We start from the raw sequence: 10,717 nt of genomic DNA on the forward strand, positions 1-10,717 counted from the left end.
ATTCTAAATGAACGTTTAGAATTCGAGTGGCGTCGAATTCTATATAATTGAATCAAATTTATTCGTCCGTTCAAACTGAAAGGTAGTTTTCCCTAAAAAAGTCTACAGTAAAAAAACCGTAATGTGGTCTCCTATTTATAGAGGAAAGTGACAGATGTAATAAAATGAATGGCATTAATTTAAGGTACGACCAATACCAATGCTTTCAAGCTGTTTCGTTAACGACAGAATTTTTAGAAAATACTTTCCAAATATTTTTAGACGGCAAATTATGTGCATTGCAGACTTTTACCTCATGTGTAATGCAATTTAGCATGGTCACTTGCTAATGCAAATGAACATATTGACAGAAAAATTCCTTCAAAAGATTGCGTTTAAATTGATTTCCTTAAATTCTTTGTTCACAAAGTAACTCTGAGGTCTATACTAAAGGAGAAAAATGACTGCTAATTTTAGATTTCATGAGAAAAAATTTTTATTAATTCTTTTTATTAATTCCTTCAAACATTTTTTACCGAGAAATATTGCTGATGTCAGCCGAGAGCAGGGGAAGATATAGGATTTTCTCGAGGGGGGGGGGGGGTCAGTCAGCCAAAAATGGATATCTCAAACTAGTACAAAGGGGGACCCTTTGGGTCGGCAGGGAGTCAAATCCCTGAAGGCGAAGCGTCCGCAAACCCCCCTCCTAAAACCGCACCACTGGTGGTCGAGAGCAAATTGCTTCATCTTGACTCTACGCAAGAATTTAAGTTTATTTAGAAGTCCACATTTGTTATTCTTGGGTCTGAAAAAACTTATTGTTCCAATAAAATAGAAAGAAACTTTATTTTCGGATATGTTTTAGCTTTTTTGGTTGTTTTCCAAGCATAATCATGTACCACAAAAAATCATTGGAATGGATTGCGTGATGTATCATAATGAAGCCCTTTAAGTCGTACGTAATAAGTTTCGAAAAAAAAAAGATTTTTTGTCTAATTTCGAGCAATTAATGCAATCGAGTAACGTTCGCTGTATCAAAATAAGTCATTTAGGCTGACTACACTCGAATTAAATTTAAAAAACAGTTTTGAAAGTTTCATTCAGCGTTTTGTTGACAATTGAAGTCTTATGCAAAATTCTGAAAAATTCGTGCAAAAGCATAAAAAAATTGAAAAATTTTTTTGAAATTTTTTTTTCTTTTTGATTTGTTATTCATTTTCATGCTGTCAATCATGCCTTTACTACATTTATTACTTACTACATACTACATTTATTCGTTTTTGTTTTGTATTTCTCATAAACCCAAGCACAAGAAACGATTAGTTTCTGGAAACAAAAAACAAAAAAAAAGACATTTTTGTTGTTTTAAATTGAATTTCGTCTCTGCTACTTGCTCAACAATTGACCATCCTCGTTTTGTTTCATTTTATTGTTCCGACTTTCGATACGAAAGCAACTGAATTTTTGTGCTCGGGGTGGGTTTTTTTTCTTCAGACAAATTTCGACTTTTCAACTAGCCATTTTTGACGGAACTTATAGCATTCGAAAGCCATTGTTGTGTTGAACTTAACTTTGAAAAGATATTTCACCTCTGATCATTTTTTGTAAAGTTATGAGAGTTTGGCTATTTTTAAACCCTCATAACAAGTAAATCTCTCCTTTTGCCTTTTTTTTCTGATAAAACGTGTCTATAAGAATTTCAGTCAAATTTTAAAAAGTATACATATCAAAATCCATAACAACTTATTGTAGCCATATCGCAATTGATTTTATTCATTTGACTGAAAACAAAATTGAAATGAAGTTTAAAACTCGAAAGTTTTCCACTTTGTGGAGGTTGACTAAAAATCCTAGAATACTTGGTTATTATCTATGAAACTCCAGTGTGGGAGCGATTGCTCTGCTGTTCCAGCTTTTGAACAAAAGGATGATCAATTTTGCTCGGAGTGGATTTTTTATCAAATCAAATTCTCAAGAGTTATTGTTGACTCAATCAGTCGATCCGTGGATATTTGTCGTGGATCCCGCCGGATGTACACGCCACTATATTATTTCAAAAATTTACAGCGAAACAGTTACGCCCGAATGTTATCCCGCACTACAAAATCGTTTGTGGCTGAATTGAGGCCAACAAACTAATTGATCTTCCACGCTCGGCGCAAAACTAAGCACATAAAAATTATTTTTATCAAGCTAAATATTATAGTTTCTCAATGTTTCTTTTCTGAAACACTAATTGGGGCCAGTATAGGAGCAGTCTTTTTCTGTCATAGGACTTTTAAAAAAGACTTTTTGGGTCAAATTTTAAGAATAACTTGAGAATGGTTTTAACATTTTTCAATGTTGCTCATCACGTAATTGCGAATTATGTCAGCGCAGCGACTTTTTCTGTAATCAAAATTTAGTCCACAGAATACTGAAGCAGAAAACGAAACATAGCGCTAAGTTTTTGATATTGGTCGGGAAGCAAATAAGTTACTTAAGCTTTTATAAATTATGGATTCATGATTAGTTATCTGAGGCAAATACAGAGCACTCACAAGATTCAAAGTCTTGCTCGAAAAATTGGTCTTATTTTTTTTTGAGAAGACTTGTTACTTTTAAGCCGTGCTCAATTCTTTTGTTCTCAGTATTTGGAAGAAAGCTAGTTGGTAATTGATTTAAAAGAAAGATCGTTTAACTAAATTCTTTTTTCTCAATAAACTATACTTTTATTTCAATAAAAAGTTGTATTCTTGTACTTTTTAACCCGTGTCGATGATTTTCTGACAAAAGAAGAATTTTTTGGAAGATATTAGATATAAACAAGAGTTTCAGCAAAAATTAGTTGTAAATCAAAATGATCGCAAAAAATATATTTTTTTCATCCTCAAGAAATTTTTCTCCATATAACATGTAAACCCAAAAAAACCTTGTGTTTCTTAGAATCGAACGAGCACAGTAAGATATTCAAATTCATTTAGATGAGAAGCATAATTGTCGTACAAATGTTTTTTTTTTGTTTTTGAGCGATGTGTTAGTTTTTGAGCAATATTATATTAATTGAGGTTTCCGCGATTCGTAGAAGATCCATGAAAAGCTAGCAGGTCTGTCTAAGCTTGGCCAGTTTTTTTTCTACATTTTAGACTGAGTTATTTTGAGCGAAGCTCTTTTTCGCGACCCAATGCCGTTTTTTGCGTCTAAAATTTTCAGGTAGTAACTCTTTTGCAGTCGGAATTTGTCAGGCTGTGTGAGTAAGAGTTGACCTAACGTTTTATCACTGCCATGGCAGGGGATCAAATACACACTCTGACAATTTCGCAGTGAATGCCCTACTTCTATGGTAAGTGCCTCATCGTCTGCCATTTCGCACTCATTCAAAATTTATGCAAGCTAGAAAAAAAAGATAATCGCCCAACTTCTAATATCCGTATTGGAACCTGATCTAAACTATATTTTATGATTGGATAAATTAGATATTTTACCACTGTAAAGTATTTAATATTAACCAATCATGATCCATCTAACTAACAACCCACTTATTTGTAAGTGCTGAATTTACTTGTAATTTCAGCACCAGAGAGATTTGAATTTAACCTAGAAATTAGTTGTCTCTCCAAGAGAACTTCAGCAGCCGCAACAAACCAGTATACCCTAGATCTATTGAGCCTAGCAGAGACTAGTTAAACACCCTGAGACTAGAAAGTATAAGAGTAAGATTAGGATCGGTATTAGACTAAGAAGTTGCACGAATCTATCCGGCCGAAAATAAGATAGCGTGACGAGCAGACGGTGTACCCTATCCGAAATTACTCTATGAGTTAACCACATCGGGCATAACTCATCTGGTGCGACCATAAGTCTTGAATAAGACCTTAAAAGCTTAGATTTAACCAAAAATAGATTAGAATTTAGACAAAACATTTTTAAAATGTTATACGATAATAATTTAATCGAAAAGTCTCTACGACTCAATAGATCAGAGCCGCTATTCCGTACAATACGAAAACTACCCGGTATTGGAAGAAGACCTCGGACAAGAGACGATATACGACTACAAAGGAACTTCCCCATAAGTTTCATGGTCGTACGGCAAAAAAAAACACAAACTTTTAGATTTAGAATTTTACTAGCAATGAGTTTAGATTTTAATTTGCAAACATATAATCTTGAATAAAAATCTTCAATGATGATTTCTGGCGCTAAACAAAATTATTATGATACAATAACGATTGATAAAAAGATCTCAGATCGTTTTCTTAATTTCTGCAGTCTTATATAAAAACATGTTTGAAAAATATTTATTGAAAATGAAAATAAAAATTAGTAGCATGACAATAAATTGTTACTAATCATAAATCATCTGTTGTCCCAGCTTCATCACCTAAACATAACAGCAATCATAAGCTCACTAATATCATTAAAAGACTAAATCTTTTTCTTAAATAAATTTAAACCATTTTAAACTTAAATTCACTTAATTTTAAAATCAGATCATCAAGGCTTATCCTTGGATCCTAATTAATTTTCTATTTCACTAAAATTAAAACCTGATCATCAAGGCCTATCCTTGGATCAAAAAGAACAATTTTGTTCTCCCCCACCCACTTAACAAGTGTCTAACGACCTCAAACGTCGATTCACTATCCAACCCTTCCAAAAGACCCAAGACTAATAGAAATTTTTAAATAAAACTAACCATTCAAATTAGGATAAACAGTGAAGAACTTCGGTTATTCATCCTTCACTTGAACCCTCCTCTTACCAGACCCAGGATAAATCTTAGACTTAGTAAGTTTAAAATAGTATCTAACGAACTACTTGCGTTCTATTTATACCTGAACCTTGTGGATCGATTTACTATTCTCCAACCCTTGAACACAATCACTACCCCTAAATAAGATTAAGTAAGTTAACACCTTAGCTTAGACTAGCCACGAGAAAGTAAAAAATCATTCTTCGGAATCGATATACTTTTCTCTCCAACCCTGAACAAAAAGACCCAGGTTAAGCTAACCAAAATATCGTTAGGACTAACAGTCTAGGATATTAAAATCACTAATAACAATCTTGCATCCTTCATCCTAAACCTTATGTCACTGAACAATTTAGCAAATAAACAAACAATCGTACTACATAATTGCGAAATAAACAACAAACATACGATCTCGTAATCACACCACACAAACAAACGATTGGATATATTCGAAAGAAAATTTAAGGGTATAAAATGAATTAAGGTAAGTATTTAAGGAGATCCAAGAAAATCCTTGATGATGTATTTTTAAGGTGTAGATAAACTCAAGTTAAATAAAGATACAATTTAGGATAAGCCTTTAAAAATAATTTTAGGTTTAATTTATAGAAAAGTTTAATTTTTGATGATGTTAGTGTTTTAAGATTGCTGTTATGTTTAAGTGATGAAGCTGAAGATGACACAATGATTTGCATATACTAATAATTTATAATCATGTTAACTAATTTTTTTAAAATTTTTTTGAAAATATTTTTCAGATATCTTTTTGAATCTTACTGCAGTTTTGGAGGAAACGATTCGAGATGTTTTTATCAATCGTTATTGTACAATAGTAAATTTTGTTTAGCGCCAGAAATCATCATTGAAGATTTTTATTCAAGATTATATGTTTGCAAATTAAAATCTAAACTCATTGCTAGTAAAATTCTAAATCTAAAAGTTTGTGTTTTTTTGCCGTACGACCATGAAACTTATGGGGAAGTTCCTTTGTAGTCGTATATCGTCTCTTGTCCGAGGTCTTCTTCCAATACCGGGTAGTTTTCGTATTGTACGGAATAGCGGCTCTGATCTATTGAGTCGTAGAGACATTTTAATTAAATTATTATCATGTTACATTTCGAAAATGTTTTTGTCTATTTCTAATCTATCTTGTTAGTTCTAAGCTAATTTGTTTTTAAGGTCTTATTCGTGACTTATGGTCGCACCAGATGAGTTATGTCTGAGGTTTAACTCATAGAGTAATTTCGGATAGAGTACACCGTCTGCTCGTCACGCTATCTTATTTTCGGTCGGATAGATTCGTGCAACTTCTTAGTCTAATACCGATCCTAATCTTACTCTTATATCTTCTAGTCTCAGGGTGTTTAACTATTCTCTGCTAAGCTCAATAGATCTAGAGTATACTGGCTTATTGCGATTGCTAGAAGGTCTCTTGGAGACGTAACTAATTTCCAAGTTAAATTCAAATCTCTCTGGTGCTGAAATTACAAGTAATTTCAGCACTTATAAATAAGTGGGTTGTTAGTTTGATGGGTCATGATTGGTTAGAATTAAAAAGTTTATACTGATATAATATCTAATTAATAACCAATAATAAAATGTATTTCAGATCTGGTTCCATTATTAAGAAGTTCAAATTTGTTATTCTTGGGTCTGAAAAAACTTATTAAAAATCAACAAATTCCTGGCTGTTTTTTGACTCAATGAGCAATATTGAAACCCAGTACACTAAAAGTTTTTAGTTAAAATTTTTAAAAAAATTTTGCGGAGTGTCTGAGTGTGTAACTCATCAGTGATAAACTTTAGTTCGATAATTTATTGGCACAGTTTGATAAACTTTTAAAGCCAAGATTGTCTACTGAATATTTTGTGAAATTTTGCACAAAATCAGAGCAAGGAAACACCATATCTATATGTCGTTTTAACCAACGCGAGTCGGTAAAATGAACTAATTATTTTTCATAGGACAATTGTAAGAAAAAAAAGTATATCCAAATTGCCACACGATAACTGAACCGACCACAATTTTTTAAAATCATAATATATATAATAATAATCATAATAATTTTTGTTGTAATGTGCGACGCTTACTCTACTTTTTGCAGGGTTAAGCAAAGTAAAACTAGATCTCAAACGAATATGTTCATCCCTGTGTACGCTTCACAACCCCTTCTACGCCAGCACGCCCCCTCCATACCCAATCCCCTTGAGCGACCACTCCCCCAGAATTTACCAACCACAGGAACTTCCACACTTCCATGCCCCTTCGTGGATATATGAGTGTTTAACGTCAGGGAGCGGTTGATTTTTTGGGGAAGGGGGGAGCGGTTGGGCGTTTGGGTAAACATTGGAGGGTGGACAAGGAGAGAAGGAGGAGTTTCAATTGTATAACAAATTTTGAAACTCTGAAATTGGAAAAAAATGTGAAGGAAAAAGGAAAAACAATTGAAACCAGTATAACACTTTTTCTAGCCCAAGTAAATCTCTCCTTTTGTCTTTTTTCTGATAAAACGTGTCTATAAAAATTTCAGTCAAATTTTAAAAAAAGTATATATATATCAAAATCCATAACAACTTATTATAGTCATACCCAATTGATTTTATTCATTTGACTGAAAAGAAAATTGAATTGAATTTTGAAATTCGAAAGTTTTCCACTTTGTGGAGGTTGACGAAAAAATCCTAGAATACTTGGTTATTATCTATGAAACTCCAGTTTGGAAATGATTGCTCTGCTGTTCCAACTTTTGAAGAAAATGATGATCAATTTTGCTCGGAGTGGCTTTTTAATCAAATCAAATTCTCAAGAGTTATTGTTGACTCAACGAGTCGATCCGTGGATATTTGTCGTAGATGCCGCCGAATGTACACGCCACTATATTAATTGAAAAAATTAAAGCGAAACAGTTACGCCCGAATGTTATCCCGCACCACAAAATCGTTTGTGGCTGAATTGAGGCTAACTAATTGGTCTTCCACGCTCGGTGCAAAACTAAGCACATAAAAATTATTTTTATCAAGCTAAATATTATAGTTTCTCAATGTTTCTTTTCTGAAACACTAATTGGGGCCTGTATAGGAGCAGTCTTTTTCTGTCATAGGACTTTTAAAAAAGACTTTTTGGGTCAAATTTTAAGAATAACTTGAGAATGGTTTTAACATTTTTCAGTGTTGCTCATCACGTAATTGCGAATTATGTCAGCGCAGCGACTTTTTCTGTAATCAAAATTTACTCCACTGAACATTGAAGCAGAACACGAAAGATAGCGCTAAGTTTTTGATGTTGGTCGGGGAAGCAAATAAGTTACTTAAGCTTTTATAAATTATGGATTTATGATTAGTTATCTGAGGCAAATACAGAGCACTCACAAGATTCAAAGTCTTGCCCGAAAAATTCGTCTTATTTTTTTTGAGAAGACTTGTTACTTTTAAGCCGTGCTCAATTCTTTTTGTTCTCAGTATTTGGAAGAAAGCTAGTTGGTAATTGATTTAAAAGAAAGATTGTTTAACTAAATTCATTTTTCTCAATAAACTCTTCTTTTATTTCAATAAAAAGTTGTATTCTTGTACTTTTTAACCCGTGTCGATGATTTTCTGACAAAAGAAGAATTTTTTTGGAAGATATTAGATATAAACGAGAGTTTCAGCAAAAATTAGTTGTAAATCAAAATGATCGCAAAAAAATATTTTTTTTATCCTCAAGAAATTTTTTTCCATATAACATGTAAACCCAAAAAAACCTTGTGTTTCTTAGGATCGAACGAGCACAGTAAGATATTCAAATTCATTTAGATGAGAAGCATAATTGTCGTACAAAAATTTTTTTGTTTTTGAGCGATGTGTTTGTTTTTGAGCAATGTTATAATAATTGAGGTTTCTGCGAATCGTAGAAGATCCATGAAAACCCGGGTTGACCTCCATAGACCGAAAATGCTAATCATACAATTTCATACACTTAGTCTATGGAAAAATGCTAGTCAAACAAATTTCATACATTTTTGCAAAATGAGTTTAATCGAATTTCAAAGGTATTTTATAGTTGTTTTGGTATCGAAATTGGTATCTCTTCATTGAAAAAAGGAAAAAAATTGGTATGAAAAAAAAATTCTTTTTGTTTTCTGAAAAAAATTTATTTTTGTTTTCTGAAAAAAAAACACTTGTCATACAATTTCCATATATAGAAATTGTATGACTAGCATTTTTTTGATGGCGACGACAAAAATTTTGAAATTGCCCCCAAAAATTTTTTGTTTTTTTTCCAACCGCAAATTGATTTTCGTATTCAAACAAACATTTTTTGAAAAAAAAAATTTTGCATGCAAAATTTAATTTTTTGTGTATAAAAAAGTCCTGGATATACTAATATTGGATTTTTTTTCCTTTTCTCTTCATAACTTTTTTCAAAAACGCTTTAAACTCCTCTTTCTTTTGTATGACATGTTTTTGTATGCCTTGATCAATGTCTCGTAAAGTAAAAATTCAAATTTTAGAAATAATCATCTTTGAAAATTATTGCCAAAATTTAAAAGTTCATTACTTTCGTTATATTAATTGTCTGAGATATTTCAGGCTGTTTCCAATGCATTTTTAATGCGAGACGGCCAAACCGTTGGTTACTACGTTTGAGTAATCAAGGTTTATGTCATTTGTGTTCGGTTACGAACACAGCCAAAAAGTTTTGAGAAATTAAAATGTAAAAAATCAATATTTTTGGTTTATGGAAAAATGCTAGTCATACAATTTCCATATATGAAAAAAATACTAATCATAGACCTTTCATGCAATTTTCTGTACGTATGGAACTGAATGGAAAGTGTATGACTAGCATTTTTCCATATATGGAAATTGTATGACTAGTATTTTTGGTCATCCCGGAAAGCTAGCAGGTCTGTCTAAGCTTGGTCAGTTTTTTTCCACACTTCAGACTGAGTTATTTTGAGCGAAGCTCTTTTTCGCAAATCAACGCCGTTTTTTGCGTCTAAAATTTTCAGGTAGTAACTCTTTTGCAGTCGGAATTTGTCAGGCTGTGTGAGTAAGAGTTTGACCTAACGTTTTATCACTGCCATGGCAGGGGATCAAATACAGACTCTGACAATTTCGCAGTGAATGCCCTACTTCTATGCTAAGTGCCTCATCCTCTGCCATTTCGCACTCATTCAAAATTTATGCAAGCTAGAAAAAAAAAGCTTATCGCCCAACTTCTAATATCCGTATGTATTGTATGCATTACATTTTTAGGTAAAAAGGAAAGTACAGAAAAAAAATTTTATCAAGCAATTTTTGTGATACGATTTGACAGGAGTTGTTTTTAATATGAAGAACTGAAAGATATGATCAATTGAAAAGAGCTCCCAATTGAAAAGATTCCATGCACGCATAGATGATATTAACAATAATAAAAAGATGATATATCTCATATTAACATCTGTTTTGGCTGCCCGTTAAAATCAAACCGTCTCGGGTATGAAATGACTAATTTAGGGAAAAAGGAATTAATTTGTCGCTGAAAAGTTTCTCATAGTAGCTATACAAAAGCTTTTATAAACAGCGCTACCATGTAAAAGTATAAAATCTCGATTTGAAAATGAAATTGAAATCAATTTTTTTCATAAAACATTTGAAAACTGCTTATACAAAATTCTAAGAGTTAGCTTCTAATCATTAAAGCAGCTTTTATCCAGTGTTTAGACTAAAAAAATGCTAAAAGCAAAGTTTCATATTCAATTAAATTGACTTTATAAATGATTGATTGATGTTATAGTATAAGAAAAGAGTTAAAGACAATCGCTCGCTAGTTTGATCAATGAGCCAAGCGAGAGATGGGTAATAATCCAAAAGGCCATTAGGCCAATTTCTATGACATTTTGACAAAAAGTGGCAATTCAGATCGCTGGGTGCATTGTTCATTTGTCGTCCTGTTCCTCCTGGTCGTTTTCGGCTGTCCAGAGGGAAAGGTTGTCCCGCAGAAGCTGCAGAATGAGCGTGGAGTCCTTGTAGGTGTCT

The sequence above is a fragment of the Symsagittifera roscoffensis genome, chromosome 6 (genome assembly GCF_963678635.1).
Source record: "Symsagittifera roscoffensis chromosome 6, txSymRosc1.1, whole genome shotgun sequence".
In the NCBI taxonomy this organism is placed as follows: domain Eukaryota; kingdom Metazoa; phylum Xenacoelomorpha; order Acoela; family Convolutidae; genus Symsagittifera; species Symsagittifera roscoffensis.